Here is a 5,586-nt window from a genome sequence, read left to right as displayed (position 1 = left end):
GGGTTGGGGGCGGGTAGGGATGCTGTGGGGCGCGACGGGGGCGGGGCGGGATGGATGGAAGGTTCTGGGCGAGCTGTTGGCGGGCGGGGGAGGAGCACCACAAGATGACGCCCGCCCGGCGCGCCCGCTGTGTCTGGTGGTGGTGGTTTAGTCATTCCGTTTTGCCCGATTCTTTGGGACCCCATAGACTGTAGCCCACCAGCCTCCTCTGTCTATGAGATTTTCTAGGCAAGACTACTGGAGTGAGGCGCCATTTCCTTCGCCTGGGGATCTTCCCCACCCAGGGATCGAACCTGGGTCTCTTGCATTGCAGACAGAGTCCTTACCAACTGAGATATCAGACGCTGGGTCTAATCTCACCTTGCCCTCTTTAGAACCGTCTCTTTAGAAACGGAATTCTCTCGCAAAGGAAGATTTTTGTAGGGTCCTCATACGTTTTCAGAATGATTGTGAGACACCCTCCAGGTCCTCAGAACCTAATATATGTAGGTGGTAGCTAACCTTCCATGCACACGTGTCTGCACAAGTACAGCCTGAAAGAAAGTTTATTTTTATACTGAGTGGCAATGGTAGCTGGACCTTTCTGGTTATTACTAGAGGAAAATCTAGTGACAAATCCAACGACCTAGGTTTCCCCCCAATTTTTCACAAGTTTCCCAAAATAAAATTTTCTTTACATTTTAAAGAAGACACTTTCTGCCAAGAAGGATAGGTTTGGTCTGTTTTCATGTCCCTTTTGTGCTGCTCAAAATTCTCACGTGAAAGAATATATTTTGTAACAGTTCAACTGGACACAAATTTCCAGCTGGGAGTAATGTGTGCAAATGAGGAACACTTTCACAATAAAAGTCTGCTCAAGATAATAGTTTTGGAGAACAGAGACCGTTCGTTTCTGGTATTTTTGCTATTGAAAGTAGTGTTGAGCCAATTGGAATAACTTTTGTTTACAGTCTAGCTGTGAAATACTGCGCTGGGGCTGACAGCTCCCACGGAGAGGAACAGCATTGGGAAAACACCTGCCTGCCTTCCTGCTCATCTGGAAGGACACTGTGTTAAATTTGCAGTTTATTTTGAGGAAAATATTAGTATTAATACCGTGTAACTATAGTTCAGGGAATAATTACAACATTCATCATATTTGACTCTTAAGTTTTTTCCTTTTGTCAGAAGTCCTGGATTTTTTAAAAAGTTATCCCTAACTATAGATTTTACTCATCAAAAAGAAAAATAAATTACATTAGCATTTCTTGAAAAAGTTTGCTTTTAATGAAATTTGGGCTTTTTACTCTAGGTTCAGAGTAACAGAGACCACTTGTCTTAGTCAAAAGTTAAAAAAAAAAAACAAACCAAAAAACAGCAACAACCTCCCACCAAAGAAAAAGAAGAGAAGAAAACAATTTGTTAGGAAGCTGCTATTTGCCAGGCAGTGCATAGATGCCTAAGTTATAGAAATAAATGACAAGATTCTTATCTTCATAATCCTAGTGAAGGGTGCAGATGGGTGAATAGGTGGTTGTCTTTGGTAAGGACTATGATTAAAAAAACACATATACACATATATACATATATTCTCCACACTGTGAGAAAAAAGGTCTTTTCTTCCCAGAGGTGATACTTAAGCTGAATCTTGATTCTGAAAGCAGTATCTGTTCCCTGAGCCAATTTGGCAATATGGAAAAGCATAATAAAAAAGGAAATTTAAGTAAATTTACTTTCAGTACCAGGCAATAACAACTGTTAAATTTTGTAATATTTTTTCAATATTTTTTCCTATCACATTATTGCAAAGTTTTGGTCCTAATAATTTCATTTTTTATTTAGTGTATCATAAACATTTTCTTATCATTGCAAATTATTTAAGCACATCATTTTCAATAACTACATTCAATTGTTTGGTATGGATATAATTTCCATAAACCTATGCTTTCAGATACTGGTTACATTAATTTTTATAATAATAAATATGCAATTTTAAATATCTTTGTGCATAAGTTTTTGAAAATTTCAGATCCCCACCCACCAGAAAAGTGGGGTTCCTGAACCATTTTAAGGCTTTCAGTATTACATAATTGTTTCCCAAAAAGAATGTATTAATTTCTACTTCCATTAGCAGATAAGATTCCCAGATGGGCTGTGTGAAGGCTATAGGTGTCTAAGGCAGGGATAGAATGGGGGTGGAGTAGGGTTAACATTCTAGACGGAGAGAGTTGTTAATGGTTTTACAGAGGAGTAAAATAACTTGGCCAAGTAACTTGGTTTTATTGGAATAGAGGGGGCAAATTAAGACAAAACCTCTGATTTGAAAGACATGCAAAAGTCATGTCACAAAGAGTCACATATATGATGTATTAAGGAGTTGAGTTCCAATCATATTGATAAACTGTCCCTTGCTGTGCCTAGTTGCTCAGCCATGTCCAGCTCTTCGCGACCCCATGGACAGACAGGCTACAGTCCATGGGGATTCTCCAGGTAAGAATACTGGAGTGGGTTGCCATGCCCTCCTCTAGGGGATCTTCAAAACCAAGGATCAAGCCCAGGTTTCCCGCATTGCAAGCAGATTCTTTACCATATGAGTCACGAGGACTGTCCCTTGTACAGCTTTATATTCCACTCTCTGATCTAGTACCTTCAGTATCCATTTCCAGATAAACTTTCCCACTACCTGCCAGTACATATGGGCTACTCCTTCGTGTTCTTGTCTTCCCTTGGCAAACCCAGTACTCCTCTGGCTGGGTTATGTTGTATCTTAATCTTATTTATTAGACTGGGTGACCAGGAGGAAATATGGGTGGATCGTCAGGAGTGGCATAAGACACTTACGTAAGACAGAAGCCTATGCATCATCTCCAGGCACAGGGGGAGCAGGCTTTAATGGGTTGCTGTATGCCCAGAAAGTTCAAGGGAATCTGGGGATTCAGTATTTTCAAATGTGTCAAACAAGATGTCCCCAAGTCTCAGGATCTTACTCCTTCCCAATCAGAGCCTCACTTACTTTGGTTTAGCAATCTTGCTCTGGCTGAGAACTCAACCTACTCTGAAGCTTCATTACTCTTACAAAAACCTGGAGCTATGTTTTTCCTGTCCTTCAACAGTAAATGAGTATTTTTATTTGCTGTACTGGAGGCCTCTGGCCTCAAACCTTAAACTGGCAAGTAATTACCTCAGCCTTTCTTTGTCTTATGCCTGTGAAGAGAATAAATAAGACTTAGCAAGAGCAATTTGATTCTATTGTCATTTTTCAGTCATTCAGTTGTGTCCAACTATTTGTGATCCCATGGATTGCAGCATGACAGGCTTCCCTGTCCTTCACTATCTCCTGGACTTTGTTCAGACTCATGTCTGTCAAGTTGGTGATGCCATCCAACCTTCTCATCCTCTGTCATCCCCTTCTCCTCCTGCCCTCAATCTTTCCCAGCATCAGTATATTTTCCAATGAGTCAGCTCTTTGCATCAGATGGCCAAAGTATTGCAGTTTCAACTTCAGCATTAGTCTTTCCAATGAATATTCAGGGTTGATTTCTTTTAGGATTGACTGGTTTGATCTCCTTGCAGTCCAAGGGACTCTCAAGAGTCTTCTCCAACACCACAGTTCAAAAGCATCAGTTCTTTATGATCTAACTCTCACATCCATACATGACTGCTGAAAAAACCATAGCTTTAATTATTTGCACCTTTGTCAGCTAAGTGATGTCTCTGCTTTTAAAATAAAGCATAAGAAGGTTGAGTGCCGAGGAATTGATGTTTTTGAACTGTGGTGCTGGAGAAGTCTCTTGAGAGTCCCTTGGACGTGATGGGACTCTTAGTTTTTTTGAATGCTGAGATTCTATAGTGCTTATAATTACTTCTTTCCCTAACTTCTCAAACTCCCGATGTTGTACCACCAGTGAAGCCCTTCCCTTTCACCCACAGTGAAAGTTTTAACAGTTTCACCTGCATATCATGCTAGGAGCTACCCGCATTCCACCCACTACCAATGACAGTGTCCTCATTGACAGTTGGTAATCCAGTTCCAAAATATTATCTTATCATCTGCTTCCATTGGAGAAGGAAATGGCAACCCACTCCAATAATCTTGCCTGGAGAATCCCATGGACAGAGGAACCTGAAGGGTTTGCAAAGAGTTGGACATGACTGAGCAACTAACACACAGTCTGCTTTCATACCAACTGTTTTAGGTTAGGTCTCCTGGGAATCAGATGATGATTTGCTTAAAGAGAATTCGAGGGAGTCTTTTTGAAAACCATATCTGTAAGGAAATGAAGGAAGTGGAAATGGTAAAGAGGGCTGTTGGATTCTGATACTTTTTTTTTTTTTGGATTCTGATACTTTTAAAACGAGTCCTCAGCCATTCCTCTTGGCAGCTTGGGACTGGGATGGCTCTTTAGTTGAATGGGCCTCTGTACCTCTGGATCTTCCAGTCATTGAATGTGAGCTGTTCAAAAAGAGAGAGCATCACCTGGATGTGGCAGCTCCCTTTATAAGAAACTGCCAAACTGTTCTCCAAAGTGGGCTGTACCATTTCGCATTCCTTATAGCAGGGAATGAGAATTCCTGTTTACTGCATGTCCTCTCCAGCATGCAGTATCATCAGTATTCTGAATTTTGTCCATTCTAAGGGATGTGTGGTGGTGGCAGCTCCATGTGGCTGAGGCTAACTGCCAGAGAAGGATACAGATGTGAGTGTTCAGTAGGCAGCACTCTCAGCAGCTGGGAAAATGACTATCTTGGTTCTAAAAGAGGGGTGGGGGCAGCTCACCCCAGCATCCACTACTTGCAATTATCAGAACTGGGATATAAGATAGAATGCTGCTGCTGCTAAGTCGCTTCAGTCATGTCCAACTCTGTGTGACCCCATAGACGGCAGCCCACCAGGCTCCACTGTCCCTGGGATTCTGCAAGCAAGAACACTGGAGTGGGTTGCCATTTCCTTCTCCAATGCGTGAAAGTGAAAATTGAAAGTGAAGTCGCTCAATAGTGTCCGACTATTAGCGACCCCATGGACTGCAGCCCACCAGGCTCCTCCGTCCATGGGATTTTCCAGGCAAGAGTACTGGAGTGGGGTGCCATTGCCATCTCCGTAAGATAGAATAGAACTCTACAAAATTGGACTCAGTGCTGATTCATCTGAGCTATTGGTCTAAAGAGTGTTAGTTGCCGCACTTGAGATTATTAAGTCAATCAATTTTAGCTTTGAGAACTGATGGGGAATTAGGCACCCTCCCTGGACTTATAAAGTATTAGTCATCCTTTCCCTAAGGCTGGGAGTCAAGGGTTTTAAGGGATGGAGACATGCAAAGGATTTGAAAAGTTTGAATGCCCATGTAGCTGATCTCTCTGGACTCCTGTCTTTGAGCTTTCTTCTCTTCTAGCACTTTTTCTCAATTCATTTCTTTGCTTAAGTTAATGTATATAATGATCAAGAGCATGGACTCTGGCCAGACTGCCTGGCTTCAGTGGCTTGGCTGTGATATAAAGGTAAGTTTCTCCTTCTCTCTATGGCCTTAGCTTCCTTACCAGTAAAATGAGACTCAAATAAGCTTGTGGTAAAAAAAAAAATGGTACAAATGAACTTATTTACAAAACAGA

Source organism: Cervus canadensis, chromosome 13 (genome assembly GCF_019320065.1).
Source record: "Cervus canadensis isolate Bull #8, Minnesota chromosome 13, ASM1932006v1, whole genome shotgun sequence".
NCBI lineage: Eukaryota > Metazoa > Chordata > Mammalia > Artiodactyla > Cervidae > Cervus > Cervus canadensis.
The sequence above is the reverse complement of the archived record's forward strand: the minus strand, read 5'-3'. Positions refer to the sequence as shown.